This window comes from Castanea sativa, chromosome 11 (genome assembly GCF_040712315.1).
Source record: "Castanea sativa cultivar Marrone di Chiusa Pesio chromosome 11, ASM4071231v1".
NCBI classification, from domain to species: domain Eukaryota; kingdom Viridiplantae; phylum Streptophyta; class Magnoliopsida; order Fagales; family Fagaceae; genus Castanea; species Castanea sativa.
The window spans coordinates 5,563,612-5,577,149 of record NC_134023.1 but is presented as its reverse complement, the minus strand read 5'-3'; the positions used below and the strand labels follow the sequence as shown (position 1 = coordinate 5,577,149).

At 33.0% G+C, this 13,538-nt stretch overlaps 1 pseudogene; it reads left to right on the top strand.

Moving 5' to 3' along the window:
• Window positions 1-1,911: 1,911 nt before the first annotated feature.
• On the top strand, window positions 1,912-12,853 carry LOC142614957 (TMV resistance protein N-like; annotated as a pseudogene).
• The last annotated feature ends 685 nt before the right edge of the window (window positions 12,854-13,538 follow it).

Sequence of the window (13,538 nt, the reverse complement as noted above, 5' to 3'; positions counted from 1 at the left end):
AAAAAGTAAAGAGATGGAAAACTCATTTGTTTGATTGAGAAGAAAAATGAAAAGATGAAAAATAAAGTTAGTATAAATTTATAATTATATCTCTAGTATAAATTGAAAAAGGAGAGAAAAGTAAAATTTATAAATTCTCTCAACTGGGTAACCAAAATAAATCAAATGTTGATGGGCTAGAGTGTGAGAGTGAGAGCCAGAAATCTGTCATACCTGAGCTTTGAAGCGAGAGAGAGAGAGAGAGAGAGAGAGGGATAAAAACAAAGTAATGTGATTGTGACCTGTATTAATTTACACGGTACTTTAGTTCAGAAATTTAAAAAAAAAAATTAATGTGCCAATTTTCCCTTTTACTGCTTTTAGTTACCACATGGTCCTGTGCTATGATCTAGGGCAGATTTGTTCGTTAGCAACAACTCTAAACCAAAATAGGCTCCACCACCTTAAACTTTCACTTCAGCCCATGAAAGGGCAGAGAGCTGAGAGTCCATTGGACATAAAAATCTATTTAAACAAAACTAATATCTTCTCCTAAAAAAAAAATTAGTCCTATAAAAAAAAATTAGTATTACTATTGAAATTTTTTTAAAATAAATTTCTTGATTTAAAAAAAATAATTCTTTCATCATCTAACTTACCCTTTTTTTTTAATGACTAAAGGTTTTATTTTTTGGAGAAAATTTAATGATAAAAGGTAGGTTATACATTTTATAGTTTTAAAATCTAGATAGTTCAATAAACCGTAATAGGGAGATAATTAAGGTTTTTGAGATTGAATCAAGGTCAAACCGTGATAGCATCATAATTAATTTAATAATTATTTAAAATATAAATAAATATATTAAATTAATAAAAGTAGAAAAATGAACTTAAATAGTCCAAATAAATATAAAGATATATTTTTCAAATTTTTTTTTTATATCATAACTTTCATAAGGCACAATAAGAAATATTAAGGGGCCGTTTGGTAATATTGTTCTAGTAACGTTGTTTATATTTTTTGAAAATACACGTGGGTGAAAAAGTGTGTAAAAATATGTGTAATATTATTTAAAAATTGAAAACATGTGTTTAAACACATATATCAAACAAGCCCTAAATCTTAAGCAAACCTAAGTTATTTTTTTGTTAAAGCTCAATATTTTACTCTTCTAATCTTTTTATGACAGCTTATGTCTAAATTATCTTAAGTCATGCTCAAGCCCATTTGACTGCCCACTAAATTGTTTTATTCTAAAGCCTGTCTGAATATTCAACCATTTATGAAAATTTTAAAAATAAAAAATAAACACAAAAGCTAGAAGAGTGGCCGTACAAAGCATTGAAAAATTGATTAAACCCAATAAAATTTTTTAAAAAAAAAGAGTGGTTGACAGCATGAATTTAGTGGTGGGACTCTAATTCTATAGGCTCATTGATGGAGAAGTAAAGTGTTGCATGACCCCAATAGCTTTCTTTAATTCGCTTATCCAGTCTTTCTTGTTAGATTTATTTTTTAGTTTTAGTTTTGATCGCATATTAAATTATTAATTTTTAATGAATTATGGCCTTTAGTCTATTTCCTATTTAGGTTTGAGGTTTCATGCAAAAATGTTAGCTAATTTCACCATGAGTTTATTGATGACTTTGTTCCTCAACTGAATATTGAGTTTTGTCCAAACTTGTAAATTGCTTCTTATATTCACTCGACTGAACATTAGTGCATTTTACCAAAATTTGTAAATTTGTCGAGTGAAGTTGAGTGAACAACAAACTTTTGTCTTCTTCCTCAATTACAAATAAAAGTTCTTAAACAAATACTTGCAACAAAACTTTTCATTACAAGGAAATTTCCATCTTGGAATTTAGTCTTCACAAAAGTCCAAACATGATAGTCCAAGTTTAATTATCATGTTCTGCTTTGCATCAATAAGTAAGATAAGAAGAAGTTTCGTAATTGGACCACCTACTAGTCCACTTGTTGAATAATTGTCATGTTAACAGCTTTGCTTAAATAATAATATATTCTACCTAATACTCCACTCCTACAATTATATCAACATTTTATACTCTCCACAATTTCTCTTCTATTCTCTGTTCTCCTCTTCAACCGATTCTCTCTCTCTCTCTCTCTTCATCTCATCGACATTGACAAAGTGATCTGCATCCTTAAGGTCCTTTCTCTTCTCTTATTCAAAACTCTGTTTGAATTCTCTGTTTTTCTTTTTAATTAAATTTATATTTGATTTGTGTTCAATTTTTGTTTGACTGATGGGAAAACAGTGGAAAAGGGAAAAAAGTAAAATTTATTTATGGGTTTTTTGTGCTTTCCTGTTTTATATCTAAAAGTTATCTCTTGTAGGAGTTGTGAGATTGTCATATAAAAAACATTTCACTAAAATAAAGTAGTGTTTGTGTAGCAGTAGCTTCTTTCTTGATTTCAGTGCGGTAATCAAAATTTTTAGGATGCAGGTTTTTTTTTTTTTAAAGACTCACAACAATTCCAAACTTATAAAAATTATAATTGATAAAGAGGCATAGTTGCTAGTTTGAATTGGTAAAAACATTGTATAATTTATGTCAAAACGTGGCTTTCTATGAATGTTCTTTTCTCTCAGATCTCATTTTTAGTAGTTTTTCTTAAAAGATATCAGGAAAAGAGAGATGACCACTTGCATACCTACTTTGTTTCGCCAAAAGAATAAAATTTTCGTGGGTCTTTGTTATTTCCTAAATATTTTTTTAAGAAATATATTTGATAACAGCCAATCTTACTTTTGAGTTTTTAGAAATAAAAAAATTTGTTGACTTGAACCATATAGTTATATATACATACATATATATATATATATATATATATATATATATATAATCATTACAGTTAGAATGTTTATTCATATTAATGGACCAATGATCTGGTCGGTTTGGTTTCTTTTTTTTTTTGTTTTTCCATAAAAAAAACTATGTTTGTAGTAAGAGATAATGTTATCCGTTAATGGTAAATCTCTAGTGACTATTATTACTTATTTGTACCACTATAATGTAACAAACAACACAATAAAAATGAGTCCATACTTATTCTCCTCTTATACCAAATATTAAATGACAAACGTTTTTCTCTTAATATTTTTATTATTATGTTTCATCTAATTGTTGGCATGTTAGGGAATCATTGTAAAATGGATCAAATTACTATTATCTCCATTCAATGTTGCTCGTCCTATTAAAAAATTCAACTTTTTAAGAGAACAACAGTTAATGCTATGTATTTTTTGTTTTTACAAAGAATAATGCATTATATATTAATTATAAAGGTAAAATAAAGGGAAAGTTGAGAAATTTATTTATTGACTTTAAAATAGAGGACAACCTTATGGGACTACTGGAGGGCCAAGAATTTGGAATAGATGAAGTATTCTTTTTGGGAAAACTAAAAGGATGTGTCATTTTAGTTGTGATTGATCAATGGTGTGAGGATACAATGAGGGCATGCAGCATGCATTGACATGGGGAAGGGTTTATCCTATGTATAAAGATCAAGAGGTTTGATACTTGTTTATTAAAAGCACAGCGTTATTTTGTAGTGATAAATACAATTATATAATTTTAAGTTTGCAAGGACGATTCTTGGATGTAAAGGGCACTTGCATGCCTAATTTGTTTAAAAAAGAAAAAAGAGTTGTTGACTTAACTGAAAACAGAGGATGTATTCCACTACATCAAATCATTCTCTTCTTCTCATTTTTTTTTCCTTTAATTTCTCTTTTAAACTTAATTGAATGTACTTTTTTTCTTAATCTTTATTGTAGTTCAAGATTTGCCAATATATTTCTAATGGCTGCCATTAGCACTCAATCTGCCTCATCTTCATCATCAATTTCTTCTTCAACACCACAATGGAAATATGATGTCTTTCTCAGCTTTAGAGGTGAGGACACACGCAATAGATTTACTGACCATCTATATGTTGCCTTAAAACAAAAGGGCATTCTCACCTTTAGAGACGAGGAAAAACTTGAGACAGGAAAATCTATTTCATCAAAGCTTTTGAAAGCAATAGAAAAATCAAGGTTTGCAATTGTCATTCTTTCAAGAAACTATGCATCTTCTACATGGTGTTTGGACGAACTTGTAAAGATCATTGGGTGCATGAAAGAGATGAAAATGATGGTTCTACCAATTTTTTATGATGTGGATCCATCTACTATATGAAAACAAATGGGTACTTCTGCCCAAGCCTTTGCTAAACATGAAGAAAATTTCAAGGACTGCATAGAGAAAGTGCAAGCATGGAGAACTACTTTGAGAGAAGTAGCCAATCTCAAAGGATGGCATGTACAAGATAGGTAATCCAATTTCTCATTTCTTTCTTTCAAATATTCTCATAACACCCACCTCATATATAGCATTATTTTGAGCTTGATGTAGACCTAAATACAGGTCTGTAGTTCTTTCAAGTTTTGTCTTGAGCCAATCAATTTTCAATTAGCACAATAGAAAATTGGATTTCCTACCTTTTATTAATGTGTTTATTGTGGTTTATACTAACTACATATTTTTTTTCTTCATTGCAGGCCTGAGTCACAAATTATCCAAAACATTGTGGGAGAATTGTGGCATAAATTAAGTTATGCATTCTCAGAATATACTGAAAACCTAGTAGGAATAATATCTCGAGTGGAGAAATTGGAGTCATGTTTAGATTTAGGGTCAAACAATGTTCACATGGTAGGGATTTGGGGGATGGGAGGAATAGGTAAAACAACTCTTGCTAGAGTTGTGTTTCATATGGTTTCAAATAAGTTTGAAGATAAGTTTGATGGCTGTTGTTTTCTTGCTAATGTTAGGGGAGTTTGTGAAAAAGATGGTTTAGTTCAATTACAAAAACAACTCATTCGTCAAATTTTGAATGAAAATATGGGTATAGAAGATGTTAATGAAGGAGTTTTTGTGATCAAGAACAGGTTACGTCATAAAAAAATTCTTCTCGTTCTTGATGATGTAGATCAATTAGACCAATTAAACAAGTTAGCGGGAGATCATATTTGGTTTGGTTTAAGTAGTAGAGTTATCATAACAACAAGAGATAAGCATGTGCTACAGACCCTTGGAGTAGATGAAATATATGAGGTTAATGGATTGACTCATGATGAATCTCTTCATCTTTTGAGTTTGAAAGCATTTAAAAAAGATCATCCACCCGAAGATTATCTAGAGTTGTCTAGAGAGTTTGTATATTATGCTAATGACCTTCCTTTAGCTATTGAGATTTTGGGTTCTTTTTTGTTTGGTAGAAGTATCCATCAATGGAAAAGTACATTAAATAGGCTAAAACAATATCCTGAAAAAAAGATTCTCCAAGTACTTAGAATAAGTTTTGAAGGACTACATGAAACAGAGAAGGAAATATTCCTAAATATTGCTTGTTTCTTTAACCATGAGAAGAAAAAAGACGTAGTAGAAATACTAAATTATCTTGACCTTTTTCCAGATGTTGGATTGGGGGTTCTTTTTGATAAATCTCTTGTTAAATTCCGGGGTCATACCTTGTGGATGCATGATTTGCTTCAAGAAATGGGCAAGAACATAGTTTATGAATAGTGTCCTAAAGAGCCGGAAAAACGTGGCAAATTGTGGCTGTTTAAGGACATTAACGATGTACTGTCAGAAAATACGGTAAGCAGTTATTTAGAAAACTAGATCATGTATCCTATTATATTATTCGAGGGGAAAACTTCGATACAATACTTTAGGTTCAATATATTAGTTTCCCGAATGAAATTCAGTCTCTTGCTTGGATTGACCAATAAAATACAATGTTATCATTTTCAAGGATAATTAAATTAAATTAAATTCAACTATGAGTTTGAATTTTATTGGGAAACCTAATGAACTGCACTTAAGGTATTGTATTTGTACCTAAGCTTTAAAAGAGTAAATTTAGAGTAGCTTTAGTAATCTTACATTTTGCAATTCACTAATTTGTTCTCTTCATGATTACTAGGGAACAAAAGCAATTCAAGGCATAGTCTTAAAGTTGCATAAACAAAAAAAGGCATTGCATAAACAAAAAGAGGCATATTGGAATCCTGAATCATTTTCAAAGGTTCATGATCTTAAATTGCTCATAATTGATAATGTTCACCTTTTGCGTGAGCCCAAATATCTTCCTAAAGCCTTGAGATTTCTTGACTGGAGTGAATACCCTTCAAAATATTTTCCACCAAGTTTCCAACAAAAGGTAATTTAGGTACCTTATACAACTCAAATTTTAAGTTTTCATTTAACTGTATGATTTTGTTGAAGCTAATTTTTTTATTTTTCTTTTTGGCTTTTTACAGTCTTTTGATAGTTTGAAGTTCATCAGTTTGAAGAAATCACTAAAGTTGATTGAAACTCCTGACTTCAACAAAATCCCAAATCTTGAGAAATTAGTTCTTAAAGGTTGTATAAATTTACGTTCCTTGCACCCATCAATTGGAGTTCATCAAAAACTCACTTTTCTTAACCTAAAAGGTTGCAAAAACCTCCAAAGTCTTCCAAGCAAGTTTGCAATGGAGTGTCTTAAGATCCTCATTTTTTCTGGTTGCTCAAATTTAAAAAGAATTCCAGAGTTTGGAGAAAATATGGAAAGTGTATCAGAACTTTACTTGGACGGCACTGCTATTACAAAATTACCCACATCAATTGAAAATTTGACTGGGCTTGTTTCATTGAATGCAAAAGATTGCAAAAATCTTATGTCTCTTCCTAGTACATTTTTTAATATGATGTGGCTTAAAAATCTCAATCTTTTTGGATGCTCAAAACTGGAAAATTTGGTGATTGAGAAAAGGGTAGAGGAGGTTGATATGAGTGGAACTACCACAGGACTTATGGCTTATTCCAACGCTCTTTTTAAAACTCTTAAGAGACTAGCTCTCAGTGGATATAATCAGAGAAGTCCCAATCGCATGGGCCTGTTATCGACTCCTTTATCGAGTTTGTGTTCTTTGACCAATTTAAATCTAAGTTATTGCAATCTCAATGCAATCCCTAATGATATTTGTCGCTTGTTCTCTTTAGAATTTTTATGTCTAAGGGGAAATCATTTTGGTTGCCTTCCGGAAAGCATTGCTCAACTACATCTTCTGAAATACTTGAATGTGAAGAATTGCACGAGTCTTCGATCATGGCCAAAGCTTCCGTTAAATATTGAATATATTTGGGGAGACGGTTGTACCTCACTGGAAACGCTACCAGATCTATTTCCACCAAATTATTTATTTAGGAGAGAGCTCTGCCTTCCAAATTGCAGTAAATTGGTTGAGAATCAAGGTTTCATTGACAGTGGATTGCTGTTTTTTGCAATGATAATAAGTTCCCTTTGGAGCGCTCCCTTCCACAGATGTGATATTGTTATCCCTGGAAGTGAAATTCCAAAGTGGTTTACGCATCAAAGTATTGGGGATGAGGTTAGTATTCAAGAACCTAATTCTCTTTTGTGTAATGAGTGTTTGGGGATTGCTGTTTGCGTTGTATTTTGTTCTCATTCACATCACCAAATCATCAAAAATCGTTCACTTGCCTGTTGGTTGATAGTCAACGGAAAAAAAAAGGGTTTAGCACCAATTATGCCCAGCATTGTTCCTTTATCAGATCACACTTGGCTACTTTTTTTTGGTCCTCAATTCTACGACAACGAAGACATGAAATCATTGTGCGAATGCGATGCAAATGGATTCAGTCAGATTGGAATTAAAATTGCATCCTGTCCATGGAACTTGCCAAAGGAGCAAGAGGTCCCAGCAATGGTAAAGAAGTGCGGGTTGCGAATGGTATATAAGAAAGACATTGACGATCTTAATTTCAACAATTCGATGGCGGCGGCGGCAGCAGCGGAAGGTTACAAAGGCAAGCGAACTCTTGATGAATATGATGGGGCTGGAAGCTCTAATTACGAACCTCACCCAAAAAGGATTGAAAGAGTCAAAAAATTTATGGCTCAGGGTAACTCTAACTGTGAGGAGTCAAGTGAGGACAAGGAATGTGCTGAAGAGCTAGGTGATTGAAGGTTAATCAACTTTTTTCTCTGTAAGTCACTGTCTTTCTTCTTTTTCATGTGTACAAATATTAATGGATTGCCCACCATATATTTGATTAGAGTTGTCAATGAGACTCCTAGCAATTTGACTTGAACAAACAAAGAAATGTAACAAAAAGCTTCTTGTTGTACTGGTTTATTGTTGTTTTCTTCCGTTTAAAACTATACTTCTCACTCCCTCAAATTTTCATTAAGCATAGAAACTCCACAAAGTGAAACACACACACACATTGAATCAGAGCTTGGAATCAGTAGCAAAATGTGTGGAGAGGAGAGAGAAGCCACTAGTGCAGAGAGGAGAGAGAGGCAGAGAAATTTGAGAGTGAGGTCTTGCAGAGTTTCCTTTCCTTTGCTTGAAAAAATGCCCTCAGTGATACTAACCCAAGTGTTCTATCAAGCGGGTGGTGGCATCTCTGAATTATTGTCCCCATTCTTGACTTGGGCCCATAGTTTGGGTGGTAGGATCGAAATCTTAGCTTTGTGGATTTAATGTCCAGAATTTGGACTTTTCACTATGCTGTTTCCAATCCTGTACCCTACGCATATTGTGCATCTGATGCTTCACCAAATGTCTTCCCTTCTACATTGACACATGGTCCGCACCAGAATTCCACATGTTTTGGAAAAGCTCAGTCTAACCTTTGGTGGGGGCTGCCTTTCTGTCTCTTCTTTTCTACTGTGTTAGTGTCTTTGAGTTTGATAGTTAATAATTTTTCTCAATCCTCCTTCTGCTTCTGGTTTCCCAAATCTAAGGATTCTAGTACTTTGATCTGTAGAGTATGCAAACTCTGAATCCCTCCCCACCTTCCTCATTGCCTTCCCTGTCCTCGTTATAGCAATCCACAACCGCAGCCACATTTTGTTTGCATGACAAGTTTTTCAAAATGAATAAAGTAGAATTCCATGAATTTATGATTGTGATTGAGGAAAAAATTCGTAAAGTTAATAATGTCACTAACTGTCATCAACAAATGGTGAAGATGCAAGAGACAATTACCATGAATTAATAATTGCGATTGAAGAAGAAGTTCAAAAAGGTAGCAATGTCACTAATGGAAATCAACAAATACTGTGAATAATAGATAGTATTGAACACTTATTGTTCCAAACTGGCCTTAGCCATGTGCTTCCATTGTTTTCCAATGTTAGGAAAATGTCTTACACCCCATCATCACATGTGACGCTTGTGCAAAGGCACGGGTGAGATCTTAATAATATTTGAATCTCACTTAAAAGTGACATATCTTTTAGTATATTAGATTTATTGTTCTTTTATTTATTTGGATTCCACCTAATTTCTTTTTTTTCCTACATTCAGGAATTTAATAAAATATATGTAATGTTGATTTTGAATGGAAAGGCTGGTATCAACCTATCACTTGCATTGCACCGTTGATCTGTAATATTAACAGTTTAAACTCATTTTATACGTAATATTGCACATTAATTATGGAAATTTTTACCATATATGACTTTTGTGCATTGGGCTCTTGATATTCTTGAAATTTTCCTGACTTATTTCAAATCATTACCAAGGCAAACCATCCATACTTAGTTCACATGTTTGTCTTTTTAGTAATTAGACTCATGCAGGCAAACAACTGTGTAGCAAGGTTGAAAATTGGAGAAGGTAGTCTGTTTAGATTTGTAAACCCTGCGCTACTTGTTATCATTGTTGGTGCATTATGTCTAAAATTTATGGTTTGTCACATTTTCATTGTTGTTCTGTCATTTTAGCTTGACGAAATCCAATTCATAGTGAATGAATTGATAATACACCTTCATAGACATCCAAGTATATATATATATAGGGTTTTTTTTTATTGTATGTCCCCAAAGGCAAAGGGATGTCAAATGAAATTGCTTAGCTTCTGTACATGTTGTGGCAAATCAAAGATACTTTCATGTGGAATTCTGAATTAGTTTGAAAACTCTATAGCCAAAATGGTTATGAGAGAATTTTACAAATTCTTGTTTGTGTTACTGACAAACTCGTAATGTCTCATTCCAAATCTAGGGCTTATTTGGTTGAAAAAGGATAATGGTTATTGCATACTAGAAATTGTCGAAACCAAGCTGGAAGGCCCTTTATTAATCTTTACTGGCACAACCATAAGTGAAGGCCCTGATCTTTGGAGCCAATTATGTAGGTTACAATTACCTTCTAAAATGATTGTCATAATTTGGAGATTTTTTTTTTGAATTTTTTCTTGCGAAGGCAGAATTGAGAGAAATGAGAAGGCATCTGAGGACTTGGTCCTTTGAGTTAAAGATACTGAAAGAATTTTTTTTCTTTTTCTTTTTATCTACAGAAATCTGGTTTGGTTTGATTTGATTTGTACATTAGATCTAATTTCATTCAGCCTTACTTGATTCAGGCATGGATGAAGAGCTGGACGAAGGGAGGGAGTTTTGGGGATCTTAAAGCACTTCTCATTGTCCTTTTTCTCTATTTTATGGTATATTTGGACTTGCAGGAACAAGGAAAACCGTGAAGAAAGAGCCTTTCTCTGCCATTAATGTGGTCTTGTATTGTAAAAGTTTGATTTCAATGTGCAGGGTAACTTAAAGTTCAAAAAACAAAGAAAAGCCTTGATAGTAGCAGGATAAGCAAGTGTAGACCTCTAGAGAGAAGGAAATGCAGGGGATCCAAGCTTCTTTTGAAAAAATAGAGAAGGTGCATGTCCATGGCTGGTTGTTTCAGCTGAGCTTTTTCTTCCTTTTTAATCTTTTTGTGGATATTCACAAATTAAACATGACACTGCCACTAGTAGATATTGCCATCGATTTTCAAGATTAAATTCCATTAACAGTATGTGCATGCATGCAAGCCAATACATATTATACATGAACAGAAGCTTAATGTAGATATTGAAGCTCCTAAGTCCTAACACCAAGAAAAGTGACTTTGTACCTTTTCATAGCATTGTAAAATGAACGCTATTTACATATAAATTGATAAGCAAAAGAATCTATTATTGATCTAGGAGCTCTAGGAAAGCCTCCTTGACATACCATACATTCTCTAACTTCAAACTATTTGGATGGTCGAAATGACAGCCTCTTCTTAATAAAATGTGTATGTCTTTGTATTTAATAAATCAATTTCAAAAAAATAATGAAGGAAAAATAAAAAATGGGGATCATGAGAATGACACATATCAACTAAACGACAAAAATATATATTCCAGCTTTTAGGATGTTCCCTATTGGCTATTACATAGCATCGTCTAGTTTCTCCAGCTTTTTCTTCATAGCATATTCAAGCTTTGAGATTTCTCTTTGTTAGTATTATGAGAATTTAGAAATAGGTGGCAGAGTTGGTCAATTGAGAGGCTGTGGTGAAGGACATTCAACATTTTACAAATGTTTGTGTTTGACAGGTGGATGGATTCCCTGCAGAGTCTTTATGAATATTAGCTTGGATAACATGCAGCAAACTTTGAATCTTATACTCTTTTCTGCTTGTGCTGTTTTGGTTCCTTCGTTTCAAAATGTACGAAAAAAGAATGGCAAGACAAAGAACTTTGTGGTGTTTTGAATGCAGTAGAAATCATGTGCAAGTAAACATTGAAACTGGAAGCTTTTACTGCCAAAGGTATATAGATTTATTGTTCTATCCCATGTTCTTTTCTTACGTTCAGAACTAGTCTTCTGGGTTGTCCTTATTTAAAAGTCCATAAGTACAAGCTCATTAGTACAGGCATGACACATTGACAGGTAGTTCAAACTGAATAAACTAGAATTCTAATTTTTATATATTTCCTTCTTGTCCTTTCCATATAATATGGTTTGCTTTATGTTAAAGTATGCAAAGGGGTTTTGTTTGTTTGGAACTGTTAACAGGCTTTTTTTTTTTTTGGTTTGATCTGTCCATTAGAACTGATTTCATCCAGCCTACTAAATTCAGGCATGGATCAAGAGCTGGCTGATCAGGGGAAATTTAAAGAACTTAAAGTTCTTCTAGGTATCGTTTGTCTTTATTTTATGGTCTATTTGGTCTTGTAGGAACAAGGCAAGGAAGATCCTTTCCCTGCCACAAATGTGATCATGCATAGTAAAAATTTGATTTCTATGTGCAAGGTAGCTAACAGTTAAGAACTAAAGGATAGCATCCACAGTAGTAAAATAAGCAAAGTCCAGACCTTTATAGAATCTTCCAACTGGCAACCAATACTGCTTGAGGAGAGCTGCAAGGGTAAAAGAACAAAATGGAGGGGATTCATTCAGTTTTGATTGTAAACATAAAGATGGGTCCATTTCTGGTTGTTTGAGCTGGACTAGGGAGGCTGGAATAGAAGAAACATAGAGGTGACAGATTGAGCTGATGAAGGACATTCAGATTTTAGGAACCAGTTGATAGATGTTTTGGGTTCAGAGAGGAGTTCAGACGTCTTCTGACAGAGCCTCAATCTCCAGCAACCATTGCTCCTAACTTTATGAACTTTAGCTTCGATAACACGGTTGTTGAATAGAATAGTACAATAGTTGTTTATGATTCTGCTTTCTTTAAACGGCACTGTTTTTACTAATTAAATGCCATGACAGTAGAATGATGCCCTTTCATTAATTTGATAGTTTTCGCTTGATAGCTGTTGGTCCTTTCCAGTTGTCAATGCCTCATTGGCTCCACGTTATTTGTAAATTTTGTTATAGCCACAATGGCTAGTTTGTTAGTTAATTAGTCTGGTAGATCAGTTTGGGCAGTTTTCGGGAAGTTAATTTCTGGCTAATCATGTAGCCTCTATTTTGTACATAATTGCATATATAAACAAGTAAAGTTTGGGTCGAGTGCCTGGAGTGCACCGGATCTATTGCAATGACAACACGTGATCAAAACTGGAACACATGTTACCATCACCATAGATTCAGTTCACTGTTGTAAACAGATCTTTAGTTCTAATTATCATTGAGTGAATTTCATTTTTCCTCAATTAATTTTCTGTTGCTTTCTCTCTTTCTATTTGACCTCTTTTTCAATTTACTTTGTTACCGTGAAATTCAATGAGAGTTTCTGTGCAAATTGTTGCAGATCTAAGTGATCATGATAGATTTTGTTGGAAGTATCCTCTCATTTGGAAACTTTTTAAGTGTCAATTTTTTCTTTTTTTCTTTTTGTGGAAAATAATTAGTAATGATTTTTACGTGTGATGTGTGGTGAATATGAGGAAACTAATAATGCTTTTATGTGTCATATTTGTTTTTCTATTGTCAAATTGTATGAGCAATTTGGTTTGATTCTTAGCAACCCCAATCAAAGAGGGTGTGATTAGAATGATGGTTGAATGTTCTGTCTGAAAATAAATCTCATAATGCAGTTATTGTGGCTGTGGTAGTGGATATTTTATGATTTATATGGTTTTTAGGAGCAAGGTTGATTTTGAAGGCTGTATGTTCAAGTTCAAACTAAATTCATTGTAGAATTTAGCTGAAAGTGAATGTTTAACTGCATGGAAGTATTAGAAGATGGCAGTCA